Genomic DNA, 18,672 nt, shown 5'->3' with positions numbered 1-18,672 from the left:
TCAAAAAAAGAGAATGTGAGGTTATCATTATATTTCATTTCTTTAGAATTAGATAACACGTAAACAAAAAAGCAGTGATCGTAAATCTTTTTCTTCTGACAACAAATTACAGTAAAGAAAAATGAGAAATGATTATAATGTATTTTTTTTAATAAAGAGATCAGTTAAATGTTTAAAATCTCCGCTATCTTAGATATAGACTATACAATTTTAATTTGTTTGAGAATTTTCTTTTACGGTACCTATTTATTAAATTGCTTTGCTTCCAAAATGACTTAATGAAGTTGCACCTGATTAAATACCCGGAACCTTCTTTCTCTTGTCTGGTAAAAACAACGAATCACAGGTATTCTTGTTAGGCGAAATGGGGATTTCAGTTGTAGTGTGCATGTAACTTGACAGACCTACGCACTCGCGAGTATATATTATTCCTCTTCCTCTTAGAGCCCTCTCGCGTGTCTATGCGTGGGTACACTCAGTTAGTATCACAAGAACCGTTGGCGAAAGCGGACGGGGTGTTACGTTATGCATGACATTGCCGAACCTGTGTTCTCAGGGATAGAAACGAACCTAACTCAAGATAACACCAGTAAAACTAAAGATAACACCAGTAAAGATGGCTTCCCATAGCTATGATTCATAGCTTTAATAACAATGTTATCTTTTGTTTCAGTTTCATCATATCTAAAGAAAATCACAGCCACTGCATCAGCTTGAACGCAAAACCTCGAATCTTATAGGTAAGCAAATTACATTTCAAATCGTTCATGACTTTAACCTCCACTGGTCCCAAAATACATTATGACGAGTGTTATAATCATAACGTAAAAGAAGAACTTTTGTTTATATGAAAAATTGTAAGGAAGTAAACGATCGTCAATTTGTTCAGTTGCAAAAAGATGGCGTAACATACAGGCACAATGAACTGGTCAACTTTGTGTAAGGTGACTTGGCAAGACAGATTTTGGAGGATAAGGTTGTTAGTGAAAAATACAGTACAGGCATATAGGACTTGTCAACTTAATTTATTAGGATTACGGGCACAGAGATGTAAGACACTACCTCTATCAGGATTACGGGCACAGAGATATAAGACACTACCACATATTTGCGATTGTGAGCTCTCATTGACTCCTGGCGAATTCGCTTATAGCTACAAGCGTCAATTACAAATATGTGATTTTATTTATAAAGGCCACAAAGTAGCGCTGCAACTTGCAGCGAAACTCCCCCAACCACTGAAGACGCTGTAAGCGAATTACAAAACTTCGTGGGTGTATTTTCACGCTTTCAACGAATAGACGCTTCAAGCGTGGCTACATTTTCGTGGCCGAGGCGGCGTTTTGGTAATATGGTAGGCGTGTCACTGCCTCGACCGCACGACTTGTTCGCCTCGTAAAAAAAAATTGTCCTACACACCACTACACGTGGTTGCCATAAGCATCATTTTATTTTATTTCGCGTACTACATGCTTTTGTACAATATAATAGCGAAAAAACTTAAATGCATTTGTTGCTCTGTATTCTAAATTTTTTAACACTTGGGATCCAATAACGACCTGTGCCTACATTTCGATATATAACAAACCGCTGAAGTGATTTGAATTCCCCTCATGCATCACGTCCATTTCTCTTCATTTTTGCATTACTCTCTGTAACCCACACTGGAATAATATCCTCAGAAAACATGCCTTGAATCACTAACCGACCAATATCTTTGACCTCCCTTTATATACATTAGATGCTCCACAACGCGTTCTTCCAAACTGGACGGTAGCAGTGACTCCACAATTCAATCTTGAACTATCAATTTTTAACTTCGTAAGGCGCGAACAGGTCCAACGATATTGGTTTTCTTCACAAACAAAAATATCAAAGGAAAATGTTATGACAACGGAAAACTTTGAAATATACGTAATTAATTACATAAGCTATAACCTTAATCTTCTAGAACTAGCGATTTTGTCTTGGTTAACGAGGTATACGTTTATCTTAGTATTTTAGTTCCAAGCCTAGCTATTACAAAACATAGTTCTTGATAAACATCTACAGCAATGCAGTCTTTAGATTCTATATTTATTCCTGTCTAGACAAGACTAATAAATGGAGCAGACTAGACATGGCATGATCAGTAACTATTTTTGCCCGTGTCAAGCTTTTCTGCAATGTTCTTGTCTAGTATACTTTATTGTGACGCATTGTCATCGTGAACAATGTCGTTAGTGGCTTTGTACGTTTTTGTTTTTAATAATAAACGTGGATACATACATACATTTCATGCCCGTTTCCTTAGATGTTTGGAAAAATTGCCTCATGTTTGGTATCGGCATAACATATGTAATAAGGCGGATATTGTAATCCATACAAAGGTCGCAACGCGGAATTTGTGTGTACACGCCCACCGCATGCAGTGTACGGACGCACAACTTCGCTTAACCTCGCAGTGCATTCGAATTGCACTGCGCGGGTTGCACGCACCATTCTTTATAATTGAAGAATTTTTCTGTGTTAATTTTATTATTATAAATGTATTTCATTTCTATGTCATGATCATACTCCCTTAAGTAGCTGCAAGTTCTCATTGTATGGCAATAAAATTGAATAATAATTTACCTATTAGAGACATAGAAAACGACACTGAATTTGGAAAAAACATTGAAACATTTTTTTTAAATTTTTTTTATTAATTAAAAAATGCTATTACAATATAAAATACAAATTTGGTGGAATGATGAAAGACATTAACAGAGTATTTAGAGAAGAATATATTTTTAAATGACATTATCAAATTTACATACTATAATATCAATACAGTGTACTAAAAAACCGACCTTAAAAGTCATTCATCCCCTAGTTCGTCACCCCTAAAGGTGGAATTTTTTCTTCAAATTTAAATGGGACCACTCCTGAGATACCCTCTTTCCAACAAAAAAGAATCACCAAAATTGGTTTACAAATTTAACCGGAGTTATCGCGTAACATACATACAAAAAAAATACAGTCCAATTGAGCTCCTTCTCCTTTTTTCGAAATCGGTTAAAAATTAAGATTGTGTTAACTATTTTTATTTTGTACGTACTTACCTCTCTTATCTTAAAATGTATCTAATGTTAAAATTTTATGAATATTATTGTTGAATGAATTATAATTAAGTACATTAAATCCTAATTTAATGCATGCATTGGAATAGTTTGAAATATCTGTTCTGTTGATCTAAATTTATAATTTATATAATAAAAATCCCTCAGTGATTTGCCAAGCCCTTACAGGGCGTCACGCGATTCTTTACAATAATCTACCGACTTAAATTGTATTTAATATGCTTTTACTGTGACATGCAAATAAATTATTTTACTTTGACTCTGATAATCAAGATACTAATCAGCGATACTGGTATAAAAATATCAATATATAAGTACTGCATTTGGCAAAGACTATTTCAATTAAATATTAGAATTCTGTGATGGTCTCCATATTTCTTTAAATTGTGTAGTACTTGTATAATAATAATGTGACGATCCTACGCTCCTAGCCACGTGTAAACATTAATGCACCGAACAGGTGGGACTTGCGCTACTTTGTTTTTTTTATACTATGGTAATGGTGATTTTTTTTATCTAGCGTGACTTTTTGAATTTTGTGTAAAACAAACGAACGTCGGCTGCATAATTATTACAATCCATATTAAACCATTAGGCGAAAAACGGTGTCGTTCCAACTAAAACGAGACTGGCATCCTGAAGATGTTTACCCATCGTTTTGACTGTACAATTTTAAAATGTTTAGTAAAGATACACAAGTTAAGTAGCCATTTGTGCATTTTCCTAATTAATTAATTCAGTAATTCATTGTTAATCTTTGTCATTTAATATTTTAATTATCTGTCAATATTTCGAAATTCATTGTAATCGCACTAACATAGTTTTGAGGTTTTCTTTTGTAACTAACACCATTTATCCATCTTATGGGCTGTGGCCTGAAATAAATGATTTTATATATTTTTTATTATTAAAACGCCAGATGAAATTGTGATCAAACACAATCTCATGTGACTTTACGTAGTCTACGATGTTACACATTATCCAGTAAATACCTGTTCACTTGTGCCTTGAATAGCCTTACATTCTTTTGCCATACTCTTCAGAAAGAAAAGTAGGTAAATCGCTCGTGCGAATGGGTAAGTCTATAGTAGTCATATCGCAGGAAGACGTTCAAAATCTCTTAACCAAATAATTTTCCCTCAAAAGCTTACATATTATAGAAACGCCCGCATTCACCGAAGTGATAAGATCTGTGAATTGAACTTGCCCAATTTTAAGTCATGGCGCACAATTCCTTAGAAGCTCATAACTTAACTTAGACAAAAGGCTTGTGCACATATAAAGTTCAGCCAAATCGCAATTGTAAATTCCTATTAAGAGCTATAGCTAAACTTGACTTGGCAGGTCACATTTTCGTTCAAAATTTTGCCAATTTCGCCATTTTTATCAAATACGATCATACGTTAATAGTAGAGACTTTAGAGTGGCTATTTATAGAACGGACTTGTCGAAGCCATAAAACAATGATAAGAACATTAATTACGGCAGAGCTATTGCCTGAAATAACATACACTCGAATAAGTTTCTTAAAAGCTAACACAATGCTCAATATCTTTCTCTGTTAGGACTCGAAGACGTTGACCGCCTGTACTATTTTCTCTAAATTCCTGTCTATATATGATTGGCACTAACAAGGGCATTCGATTCGATATCCTGCCTTTAAAGTATCTATCGACTGAGCTCTGGGGTTGTTTACTAGCCTTATTTTTAAAATAGCACGTATTTTTCTGCTATTATTGGGTTTATGCTCATGGTTTAGGTGGACGAACCGGCTGAATCAGTTTAATGGCCGTAAAAGAATCCCCCAGGGTAACGTTTTAATGCCTTCGTGTTTTATAGCCTTCAGAAAGAGAACAAAAATGTATAACATCATTTTGTCGGCCCTATGAAACAGATTTTTGTTTTACTAGAGTACGATTTTGAATCAAATTGTGTAATTTGTATTCAGTAAGTTATTTTAGTAGGGCGCGCGCAAATCATAATGACAATACATCGACCTTAAAGGCCTTATTTTCGGATATACAATCAATAAAACCTTGTGAAAACTAAATGATTATCGCATATTACATTACGAATTACAGTATGAGTTCTTTTTATTTTCCCCATATTCAGGAACGGTTACACGTATCATAGACCAGTCGACGTTCCGAAATATCGGGAAAACAAAAAAAACTCATCGTGGTAAGAATCCCGTAATTAGTAATAATCATGTCGTGAATAACTAACGAAACGAAAGCCTTGAAGACTTATGAAAACTGATGGAATAGCAAAAAAATTGTTCCATCTAAGTACCACTTATGACGACATCATGGTGTAAGTTCAGAAAAATATCAATTTACTTTTGAAAGTTTACAAACATTGCCCAAACTTTTGGGTTGTTTCACAAATGTCAAAGTTAAAGTGTTTTCAAAGTTGGTATCCTACTGGGAGATTTTGGGAACTCTTTGGACTTTTCGACTTTTGACAAAGTAATTCATGGTAGTTAGTGAGTGTTGCGAACCGGTCTTATACCCGCTCGGCACGAGACGCGGGGGAGAACGATACGACCAGCGTGACGTCACGGCAAGCGACAACGGCGCAGGGGCCTTATTGACAGCCACCGGCGACCGTCGACCCCTATACATTTATATAATATAAACCAGTACAGCTGTATAATTGAGATTGCGGCAATACCAGTCCTATTGTTAATACAGTCCACTTTTATTTCACGTCTCTTAGAACTCTGACAGTGAGAATAGGAGCACTTTGACAGAGTCAGAAGAGGATTATGCAAAAACTATCAGTGAACATACTGCCTAAAATGTAGATATTGTGATCGTACGGCCTTTGAAAAATTTTGCCATAATTCACGTACTAGTTAGTCTTACTTCAGCTATATTATTTGTTTGACTTGTCTTTTGTCAATATCTGCTATAGAATGTAAATTATCATACTCAAACATCTCGGAAATGTTCGCTTCTGTTTTAATAAAAATACGTATGGAGCCTGATTTTTTCAGTCCTAAAATTCGTATACTCCATATTTCTTTCCGCTACGTTCAATTTTTAAATATTTGACCATTGCATACAACATCAATATGACTAATAAAAATTTCATACAACCAAATTGTCCGTTCGTTTTTTCAACGAGGAACGAGTGTGTTTGTTTTCTTTTATTCTGTTTTAAAATGTGTATGTTTAGAAAAAATATAGCGCTATGTACTTATTGGGTCTCCAGGTTTTTAGTAACATAAGTTACTATTGTGAAGACATTTGTATCATTTCTTTGTATTTATTCGTGGAAACGGGAATTCCCGGACTCGTATAATACAAGGCATCACTGGCACTCGGCTTTATAACTCATATACTCGTCCGGCAATCCCTTACTTCCCGGCCTCTGGAATAATGTACTAATATCACACACCTTATATATAATATCATACACTTTACCAAAATTCCAGAAGCCGCATTTAGTAACAATGCTCCGACATTTACCTATTTTTCTTCATTAGCAGTTTTCTTAATTAGTTGGAGTTCAGAATTAGCCCGTGCAATTAAGTAAGTGTTCCAAATTACTCGGTTTAAATTCGTTTTGGTATAACGATTTGTTGTTCTTGTTAAATAAAGTGTATTTCACTGTTTAAAATATCATGCCGTGGAATTATCTGTCTGAGTCGATCAGACGAGTTAAGTCTGGTAATCCTTTAAAGCTTTCTGCAAAGCAATAGTGTAATCTAATTATTTCTTTCTTTAAAACATATTTACAAATACATCATCACCCCTGTCTCATCTGTTTCATCACCGGGGTAGGTACCTACCTACCCCGGTGATGAAACAGGCTGAGGCCATGGACTTCCACCTGCTACGCACCTGACAAACCTCCTCCCTCCCTCCCATCAGTCTCTTCATGTAAGTCCGTTTATTCTTGAGGTACTTTTGGCCGGCTTTTTTAACCCAATCTGATCAAGATATGTGTCCGAGGTCTACCTTTTGTCTTCTGTATTAGCTCCTTTTTTCTATACAGTTTTGCTTCTAGTTGTTGTATTATTATATTTATTAATTATTTTGTTTTTAGTTGTAGTTAATATACGTATTAGGTTTGTATATATTGAACATTTATTCCACCCCTTGATTGTTTTTTCTATGTTCATCTTGTCACCCCGAGGTTACCTGGAAGAGGCTGCCTAGCAGATTACCGCTTTTTGTGTCCTGTCTTTTGCTTGTTTTTGTATTACAGTATTGCGTTGTACGACATATAACTATAAAAATATACTATGTAATGAAAAATGTTTTAAGAAGAAAATCACGTAAGATCATATAACTAAGTGTCTATTTATATAATTAAGTATGTACACAGTCCCAAAAAAAAACAGACGCCGTATTTGAGTAAACAATAAATATATATAAGCTAAAGGGAAAAATATCATTACTGACACATACACACATCAAAAAAAGTTTGCGATCACTTCGAAAAACTGAAATCTTTTTTGTTACTTTATGATTGTAGATTATATTATGATTTTTTCTTCTTTTTAGATTCTTTATTTAAAAATAAATTAGAACATAAAACAATGACCCCGTTCAATTGTTTTTTCATATAAAAAGGCTTTCAGTCCTAGCTTACGCTCATTCAGAAATCTGATTTAGTCAATTATAAGCGATTCAAGATATTTTTCGCGGAAAGTTGTGATTGAAAAAATGCCAAGAGGATTATCAGAGGTTTTACGAGCTAGAATAGTAACTTTGAGGGAAGAAGGATACACCACGAGAGTAATAGCACGCAGACTTGCTATATCCCAATCCTGTGTCGTGGCTACGTTGCAGAGGTATCACGGAATGGGGAATTTAGCTGACCGACCCCGCAGCGGTCGCCCCACTGTTTTGACAGCTGCCCAAAAGCGCTATATTAGATTGCTGGCAGCCCGTGATCCAACAATCAACGCCACTAAAATAAAAGCAGAAGTCAGGGCCGCCTCTGGGCTTGAAGTTAGCACGCAGACCGTTCGCAATTGCTTGCACCAGGCTGGATTACGAGCACGGAGGTCTTGGCGAGCTCCGCTCAATTCCCGGCAACGTCAACAACGAAGATTGCAGTGGGCTAGACTTCGGCAAAATGAAGAAGGTGAGGACGAAAAAATTTGGTAAAACTGTCTCTTCGTTGACGAATCCCGAATCAGCACTCATCCAGATAACCGACGTGTCCGTGTCTGGAGAAGACCAGGCGACCGTGAAAGACAAAGAACTGCCACTGGAACAGTTCAGCAAGGCGGAAAATCGGTGTCCTTTTGGGGTGGCATTATGATTGGAGCTAGAACGCCTTTGATCCCGTATCGGGGTTTCATGACAGCAGACATGTACAAAGCAGTTGCTATTGATGATATCGTCAGACCATTCCGAGTAAACCATGGGCACCAATTTGTACTGGTCGATGATAATGCGCCCGCACATCGAGCTCAACGAGTCAATGCTGCTCTTCAAGAATACGATATCACACGATTAGACTGGCCTGCCGGCTCGCCTGACTTGAACCCAATAGAGCACGCGTGGGATGCTCTTAAACGAGCAGTACGGAACCGTGAGCCACGTCCCAAGACAGTTCCAGAGCTCAGGGAAGCCGCTATTGAAGAATGGGATAGGTTACCCCAGGAAATGCTGGATAACTTGATCCTCAGCATGCCCAGGAGGATCTTCGCATGTATTCGAGCCAGGAGAGGAGTTATTTTATATTGAATTCACACCTTTTAATAATAAATTGTTGTTTAAGTTTAATTAAACAGTCTTTTTCTTTCTATGAAATTTCTATCACTATTACATTATGATTAATGGCTCAATTTTTTAAAATAAATAATAAAAAATAGTTTTATATTTTAATTTCAAACAGGGTATTCCTATTTAAAGAAAGCATACAACATAGATTTTTTTCTTGATAAAGTTAAATTTAAAGAATTATAGGAGCTTATGCTATTGATCGCAAACTTTTTTTGATGTGTGTACATTCTTATGCCACTCGACGCGATTAATAGGTTCGCCTAAATCCATTGGAACAATATACCGTTATAATTACAATGTAGTAAGCTCACATTCACTGTTGCCAAAAGCCAAGTAAAAACAGGAGACAATAAGAAACCTCTCGGAGTTATCATTGCCAATATTTTATCCACTTTATGAGATAGAACAACACATACTCGTTAATACAATAAAGCTAGCTAGAAGACGTAGGGTTGCCACGTAAGCTAGTCACTTTTGAAACAAGTAGTTTGAACTTCAAACTAGCTTAGGTTGGTTTTGTTCTCACGCTGATCCTCTTCAGACCTGTCAGCTCGAATCGCTTTAGTATCATGTTGATAACCGCGAAATACAGACGCGAAATTTTCGAAGAGTGCGCAGACGATGTCATCCCAGGCTTTGGCGTGCGCATCTTTGTTTTTGTATATTAATAATAAACCAGAAGCGTCCCGCGTATCAATTTCGCGGCTAACCATGATTGTACTTATCGCCGCGTGCGTTCAGTGCAAAACGATAATGCTCATTGGCTATGGGGGCGCTGCTGAGCTACCGGCGCTAACGTTGGACGTGCACGGTTGTGAGAAGAAAACCAGTCTTAAATTTGACTACGAATACAATACAAAAAATTTAAAGTCTGAATGGGAAATCCAAAATCTGATAGGTTATCCCTCCCTACGTAGCATAACTATATAGAACAGGGACGTGACCAGCGTTTTTGGCACACTGCCAGTATTCAAGATATTGTGAATATTGACAATCATGACCATCTATATCCAGTTAGGAAGAGAAAGTAAAACACAATTGTTACAAAATGTATTCCATATTATCGTCTGTACTTTTATTGATTCAGAATGTTACTGTACGTACTTAACATATAAAAAGATAAAAGCTTTATGTACTAAGCGATTAGCATAGTGGAAACCCTGGTGCCATGGAAGTACTCTGAAAATATATATCATAGAATCTGCTGAGCTACTAAGATAATAATGGAAGTGAAAAAACTGATCGTTTAGGTACTAGCAAAGCTTTTAACGAAAGCATTAGTATTTTTACGGTGATTTCATAAGTAAAACCTAAAAATGGTGCCAAAGATGGTCTCTATTACTTTTAAAGAATTGACCAAGTTCCAAAAATGTTTAAAAAATACCCAAATTTATTAACATCACCTAAATAATTCCCATATTTTTTCTATTCAATTATCCTCTTATCATACCGGGAATGGTCTACAGGGATCACAAACCTATAATGTTGTTTCATGTCGGCTGCGTGTGTCCAATATTGGTGTGACTATATATCAACGCGACCATTGTTTAGGACAAGTTACAGACAAGTTGGACCGGCTAATTACTCACAGGGACTAAATGGTTACTATAGGATTGGCGATTGAAAATCTCGATAATATATCGAGAATTTTCGTTTGATATTATAATAACATTATATAATCCCTGTCTCTAAGCGGGAAGGCCTTGCAGATGCCTTATCCTGGCATGATTATTTTGCTTCCTCCATCTTCGAAAGTCCTTTCATTCAAACTTGTATATGTCAGTCTAATGAACGTAGAATCTTTATTCTCAGTGTTTTAGCTTTTATAAAGTTCTCAACTGAATTATTAGTATAATATTGTCCATCATTACTATCGTCCAAACATCGATAGCTCTCTCGAATAGCGGCCTATCTCAAAAACAAAAAACGCAAATTTGACTCGCAAAAGCGATGACGTATTATTTAAACTAATGGAAATCACGGTATCTTTTTGAAGAAGAAGGCGATTTCCCACAACCCGGGATTTCCGTGACACCTCACAAGAGCATCAAGGGAAAAAGCCCGTCCGTGATAACGCAGACCCGTCGTTAGCGGTGCTTGGATCAATGCATACTGATAAATGGACGGGGCCATTGAGCGGAGACGGGTCGTTATTCTGTGATTGGTAAGTTATTAATATGAAATTAAATGTGTGTGCCTGCCCGCGATACAAATAAATCTGTAAAAACACAGATGCGATTGATTTTTGCTACTATTCTTAAAACACGACATATCGTTTACTACATGATCATCGTCATCATGATCAAAAAATTTCAAAAAACGTTGTAGGTGGATTGGGATGCCTACATTAAATCTCAAATTATTATTATTATATTGAGACATTTTTAATAGCATGGCACTCCTCGAGAAAGAAATTCACATAATTATATTGTTCATAATTCTGTACCCGTAGTAACTCTCTCCGAGTTATTGGTCTAATACAACCATGCTGCCTGGTTTATAGTTGCTACGTGAGACCTGTCCGCACGAGTTGAACTTTATTGATATCAACCGATCTTAGAGCGCACAATTACAAATTTGGACGAAAATCTTCAGTGTTAACTGTTAATTGTATTTACTCTGTATATAATGTTATGTTATGGCATAAATATTCATTATCTCGGGAATCATTGATAAACGATTGAATCGTTTATACATACACACGCTTGTCTCCTAATGGGGTAGGCAGAGCTCCAACCAAAGCAGCATTTTTTTTATTATACACAGTATAACCTCGTTACTTTTGGACTTGATGATTGAGATATAATGTAAACCAAGGTCGACCTGTCCCCGGGTTTCCACCTACATTCGCTCTATAAATATCTGTCGTTCTTTCTTTGTGACCAATCCGTTCACTTTCTATTCAAGTCACTAAATGTTGAACTTAACAACGTTCATTAATTACAATATTCGCTATTATATCTCTAAAGCTACTTCACACATACTTGGTAATGCCGAAATGACAGCGTTGCTTACTTTCATGCTTGTTCTGCCGTACCCAACATTTACTCTCGTAAATCATGGCTGTGAACAGCACGCCCCAATGAACAGCCGCGCTTTTCTCGATACATTCTTGAGGAGCTCACTTCTTTTTATTTTTTACATATTTATTTAATTCAGTCATTTCATTATGTCTCAAATTTATCCAGTAAAGGTTATTATAGCAAACAATAACAAAGTCAGCACTCATCGTCAACTATGACAAATGGTGTCTTAACAATACCTGAAGCTGTAACTCCTAACACCCATACTTCACTCAAGATATTGTTCTAACACAGCTATTCCCACTGTTTTATTGTTCCTACGTGTTTATAAAACTTTGCTATCACAACTTCGTTTTAGGGTGGAACTTCTTTTAGTACTATATTAGAGATAAGAAATAATTGGCACATCGAATTTGGAGTTCCAGACAGATTACGACAGATATAAAGCCTTTAAGCCTCTTTAACTTGTAGAGGTAGTAAAATGTTAACAGCCAATATCAGTTACAGTCTGCTGAATATGAATTAACATCATTGCTCATAAACTTTAACGTTGTTAATGCAATCAATTAAAGATGATGTTAAAACTTGTGTTTTTAGATTCAAATTAATATTTGAAACAACTTCTTGCAGGGCAAAGATCAAATATAACTAACTCTACTATGTTAAACAAAATAGATAATAAATGCCATACAATCGTATTAAGTTGTCATCCTATAAATTAAAAAATGGTTGCTTATTTCAAGGTCCTTTAACAATACAGTAACAGTTATACGCTTTAATTGAAAGGCCATCAAAACAATCGCAAGACAAACAATAAAACACATTATAAAATTTGATTTAAATGCATAGATAAGCTTCGTTCCGGGCTCTGTTTCCATATTACGCATACATTTGCATTCATAATCGCCTCTGGATGGGGCATCGATTGCTTTGTTATTTACCTTTCCTTGAATCGTATATTTAATTTGTTTATATTAATGAGAATAAACAAATAATAATAAACTTGAAGTGAATAAGTAAACCGTGACTACAGTTGTTGTAATATTAGCCCCATATAAGCCCCACGTTGGGCGCCAAATTTTACTAACATTTCAAACGGTAACTTAAAAATGTTATACAAATATGTGCAAGTTGAAATTATTTTCGTGACATGAAAGTTTAAACTTAATCCATCATAAATTTGATTTATGAATTTGTAGATTCTTTACTTGTTAACGAAATATAGCTCTCTGAAAAGGTAATATTATTATGTTATTACTATTAGCGTCTTTTAGAGCTTAATTCTTCTATTTTTAACAAAAGCTACTATTAACACAATACCACCAAAATCAAATTAACGAAAAACTCAGGGCTCATTGAAAACCAGCGCCACAGTCAATTCGTCACAACCGCACAAATGACAGTACAACATTTGTAGTCGTTATATTTAGTTGTTTTATTTTGCTTTTTGTTTATTAAGTCTTATTTTATTTAATTTTTTATTACTATTTAAAAAAAAAAATTTTGTTCATTACGTCTTTTTATTTTATTTTGCTTGTCTAAGTGCTGTCTATTTTTTTTTTATATCTTGGTGTTGTGGCGTTGCAATAAATGTCTATTCTATTCTATTCTAAAAGTGGGGTCTTTGGCGTCGCCAATTAAACAATGGAATATATTGATAATATTTTTAACTCAACTTAGGAGTTATCTGGCTAATCTGTGTATGGCTATTGTACGACCAATGTTATTATAACATGTACATATCTGTAGCGTACCGTTACGGATTGTAATACCGTTTTAAATAAATAAATAATAAGAAGTATCATTTTGGGTACCTATTATAGACTCGCCTCTGCCATGGTCGAAAAAAAATTAAAATGGAAGAGACTGTATTTTCCGGCAAAATGACCGTCGACTGGGCACAGAGACTCAGGTTCAAGAGCAGTAGAGAGAGCTCCTTGTGAAGGAGTTCGTCTAGAGAAATACTGCCACCATAATAATGTGAGCATTACTACGTTGCGGTTGTGGAGGTTAAGGGTGCTAATGAAATTACAGGCACATGTGTCTTATCGTATCAACTTACGTCACAGGGCGACAGGCATAAGGACAGTACCTCTCAGATCTCAGATCATCTCTCAGATCTTTGCGATTTAAAGAGCTCTGAGCGGCACTGAAGAAGCCGTGGTAGCCTAATGGTTTGTCCTACTGCTTCTCAAGCAGAGGGTTGTGGGTTCGAATCCGGGGTCGCACCTCTCAGTTTCTCGGAATTTATGTGCGAAATTTAATTTGAAATTTATCATGAGCTTTTCGGTAAAGGAAAACATCGTAATGAGACCTGAAGAAGACGCTTCACAACCCTCGAAAAACGTGTGAAGTCCTCAACCCGCACTGGGCCAGCGTGGCGGACTATTACTTAACCCTTGTCTGATAGGAGATAAAAAAAAAGGATTGTTGATGATGAGTGACACTGCAACTGTCGTGGGTAGATGTGTTTTTTACCACCAGTCACACGACTTGCTCGTCCTGTCACATAGCAAACTGTTGTAAGCGACTCGTCATTTATTATTTTATCGACACACATATCATAAACTCTCTGTAATGTGTTCAAATACCGCAAATTACGACCAGCGTAAAGGTAAACTATTTTGTTAGAACAAATTTCTTATCTGTAAAAATGTTATTATTGCTTCATAATAACATCAAATTCGATGTTATTACTACATTCCAATTTTGAACATCTCTGAAAAAGAAAATAATTTGATCGGACCTAAATTGTAATATCAGTCGAAATGCAGTTTTATTCGAAATGAAATGTCAATAGCAAACAATTTTGACAATTTCACACGTTACTTGATATCGAACGATATGATAGTTGGGGCCGACTCTAGTTTGTCTATGAATTAAAAATAAAAACTACGGTTGTGTGACATGCGTGAGAAAAGGTTCAATTTATTTCCCCGTTTTAATTTATTTCAAATTTGTATTTTGAATAATAACAAAAAAATTGTTATTGTGACGGTGGACACGTTCCCAGAACAATAAATACAGTAGACGTGCTCGGAGACGGCAGCAGGTTAAAACCTAACTCATCCATCCATTTCTGCCTACAATCGTGGCGAATACGGAATAATTCCATACTTATTACAAATTTCGATGTAAAAAATCTTTTTTAGACGAAAAAGAGGCAACTCCACACAAACACCCACCTTTCAATCCTGTGGATTCTCACTATGAAGATCGATTCAAGTGCATACGATCTAACGATTTTCTGGGTAGAGTTACTTCAATGCGATTCAATAGAAAGGCAAATCGAGGGTCTAAGATCAGAAAGCTGTTTATTGCATTGTAATAATATCATTAATTTCGAAAAAAAACTCAATTTACAACAAATATTTGGTGAAAGCCCGGGCACTTGCCCATCTGGATCAGGGGTTCTAGTCTCGATCTCCATCCGACATTTCGCCAGTTCGGTTCCTGAACACATCACAGAGAGCTTATAATGTGTGTGTAAGATATGTAACTGTACAACACTCGTGAGATGTTTTTATGACAAGAGCCGACAGAAGATAACCCTCACTCGTATTGTAATGCCTTTCATTATTTAACAGTCACATAAACTACTAATATATTGCGTCGGGGTGTGTGTGCTTTAAATTTAATTATCGCGCAAGCAAAGTCTGGGCCATAAATATAAAAATGTACATAGGTACAAGTATGTATATAATATTATACCAATACGAAAGCGTGTTATTTTCTAAATAGATCCAAGATCCAATGTCGATAATGGCGTTTTACGCTATAAATCATAATTCTGTCTCAATAAAACACTAACCGGCTACGCCTAAAAGTAAACCTTTGTTAGCTGTAGGTAATATTCGACGCTGTAAATCTCTACATTCTGTTAAGTGAAACAAATGACTAAGCTCGTATGATTTTATTATGTGCTAATTGGATTTTTGCCGGTGTGACATGATGATATAGTTTAAAAACAAGTCTAAACTTGTTGCCAAAGTACCGCGCTACTGATGCAGCGGCCCGGCGTTTGTTGATCATTATTTCTAAAGTTCATTAATTTTTAACAGATATGATTTTTTAAAATAATTTCGACCCTTTTCAAATATAGGTAGATTGCCGGTGAGTTGCATAATTCACTCAAGATATTTTTGTATTACGTAGTTAAGCACACGTTCGCAAAAGCGAACGTGGCAATCTCAAATGGCTTTGGTTGATTCTGCGTAACAGTGAAAGTATTGAACCAATCACTTTGGAAATAATATATAGTAATATTGGAAGTAAAAGCAAATTACCGTACGGTGTGCAAAACACGATTCCTAGAAAATTTTCAATAAAAAAAAACACAAACTTACCTCGAAATTTTAAAAGAAAACTGCTGTGTACAATACGTACTTTACACATACCAATTTTTTTTTAAATCCGCTCACGCGATACATGCAGCCGTAGACGCATACCACACCTAGAGGTGCCGGTGATAATTTTATACCGATTTATCGGATATCGAAGTTATAACAGGTAAAAAAACTAATATTAATTGCTATTTCGGTAACTACTCTAGCAAACCATAAAATTTTTAATGCCTGGGTCTGTCATTTAAAAAAAATAAACAACTTCAAAAATACGTCACGACAATCGTGTGTGTTAATATTTGGGCTGGTGATTTCGGTGTTTATTTATTGAAAACATACCGTAAGTAGCGTTTTTTAAATTTACCCTGAATATAAATGCTTATAAACTATACTTTAAGGAGTAATTTCATGGTAAACTTTAGAACCACTCATACGGAATATTATTATATTTATCCAAGTACACCAAAAATTTCATTAGTGCTTTTTAAGTGCAGGATTTGCGGTGTATTACTGCATTTTATTTGAGATGTTTTTGTTGGTAGTACGGTGGGTATTTATTTAGCAATGCAGAATAATAATTTTTATTTATAAAAACTTGTATTTAAACTGAATCCTTTTCTAATTTGCGAAATCGAATAGCCACCATTTTGCGGTAAGAGGAGCGCATCGCGTGAGCGGATAGAAACTGAACTAAATGAAACATGTATAGTATACGATATACATTTTTCAAATGGCTTTAATTTCGTTTGTAAAAAAATAGATTCTGAAATAAAGCCTGTGTCCCTGCCGGTCGACCCAAGCAAAATGAACCGTATTAGTAAAGGAAAAAATTGAATTCGAGCTCAGGTAACGTCGACTCTTAAAGTAAAGAAAGTATTGACGCACAACAAAGGTTAGTTATTATAGATATATCGAGTTCTTAGGTTTTCGCGATTGTTACACATAGGAAATGAAACTATTTTTCCGCATATTTTTTCAGCGAAGTATTTGTACCAGTGTCAAAGAACATATAGCTGATGTCAAACACCGTCGCGTAAACAAGTCTGCAGTCTGCGAGCATGTTATGGATAAACCTACACATTCAATGAAGTTTGACAAACCCCAGGTCCTTGCAAAAGAAGTCCGTTATCTACCCAGGATGCTGCGAGAGGCCATTGAAATTAAAAAACATCCTAATTTCAACAGGGAAGATGGTTTCTCCGTACCACCAGTTTGGGATCCAGTATTTCCTCTAATGAAAAATCCCAAACAGACATAAGACTGCAGTACTAATTAATATGTTTTAGTTTATTCTAATTTCTATTAATAATTAATAATAAATTGAACTTAATAAAAATTCATTCAATAAAATAATTTGTAAAACTTATTATAGCGTAAATTGGAATGTTTTCTTTGTAAAATTAAAAATAAGGTATTTATTTTAATAACTATTGTGACTATAGTGAAAAAATAGGGTGGTTTGCATTAATATTAGACATAACTGGTTGAAGACTGTACCACCTCAGTCAACCGTGACCATGGGACCTGTAAAGGGCCCGAAACGTCGGTTTGTTTGAAAAAACAAGTATACGCGATTTAAATCCGGAAAAATAGTTTCATTTCGTGTATTATAGATATGTCAAAACAATGGCTACAAGGAAACGCCCACTTCACACTTCCATTAGTTTATTACTCGGTGTTTGCAACAATCAAACCAATTATTGTTCGCAATTCTTACATTAATGTCTTCATTAGAGCATGATATACCTAGTATTAAAATTCTATTGAGATTGAACGAACAGCGGAAGCTGACCATTTCACAAAATTTTCTTTACTCAACCAAAATGGTAATTAATTATAGGGGAAGAAAAGTAGGCAGACATTAATTTAGGATGCGACCTGTGTAGAAACTAGTGACACTGCGTAGAAAATGCAAGCATGGATTGGTTGCGCGGGCTCTGTTACCAGTGCAGCTGGCTGAAAACCGGTAAAGGCTTACGGTAGCATTCCGATGTTTGCGACCGGCGATTGCGACTGTGGGCTTGGCTAGCAAGCGAATGCGGGTCCCGGCAACGTCCCGTTTGTTGCCGACGAACTCTTAGTAGATTTAATGTCTAACAACTCACCCTATATGATTCGAGAGATATAGAGATGATATAGTAAGAGAAAATATATGTATGGGAAGAAATTGGCAAAATGATTCGAGTCTATCGTAGTCTTCGTCTTTCGTCAATAACTGCTATATAACTCTTTTTCTGGTTGTGGATGTGCTTAATAAAAACGATCAAGTGCCTATTTTGCTAGTGAAAAAGTCTTAGCTGTGCCAACCTTAGCTAATGCTAGTGCTGCTAAATCCTTAATACCAAAAATAGCATCAAATTTTAAAACTATCTGTGTATCTGTAATTTACTATCCAGTGTTTATTTTTTCCATTGCCAACGTAAGGTTTAAAAACTGCTGTAACTAACAGTATCGTTTA

General features: G+C 35.7%; 1 protein-coding gene across 1 annotated transcript in view; it reads left to right on the top strand.

Moving 5' to 3' along the window:
* Nucleotides 1-673: 673 nt before the first annotated feature.
* The window catches only part of LOC113240598, a 160,475-nt gene continuing 142,476 nt past the window's right edge, over nt 674-18,672 (top strand). The window contains exon 1 of the mRNA XM_026477936.1: nt 674-740. The gene's annotated coding sequence lies outside the window, so the exon portion shown is untranslated. The remainder of the gene's footprint in view (nt 741-18,672) is intronic.

The sequence above is a fragment of the Hyposmocoma kahamanoa genome, unplaced genomic scaffold (assembly GCF_003589595.1).
Source record: "Hyposmocoma kahamanoa isolate Upper Pololo Valley unplaced genomic scaffold, ASM358959v1 157, whole genome shotgun sequence".
NCBI lineage: Eukaryota > Metazoa > Arthropoda > Insecta > Lepidoptera > Cosmopterigidae > Hyposmocoma > Hyposmocoma kahamanoa.
This window is presented reverse-complemented; position numbering and strand designations above follow the sequence as displayed.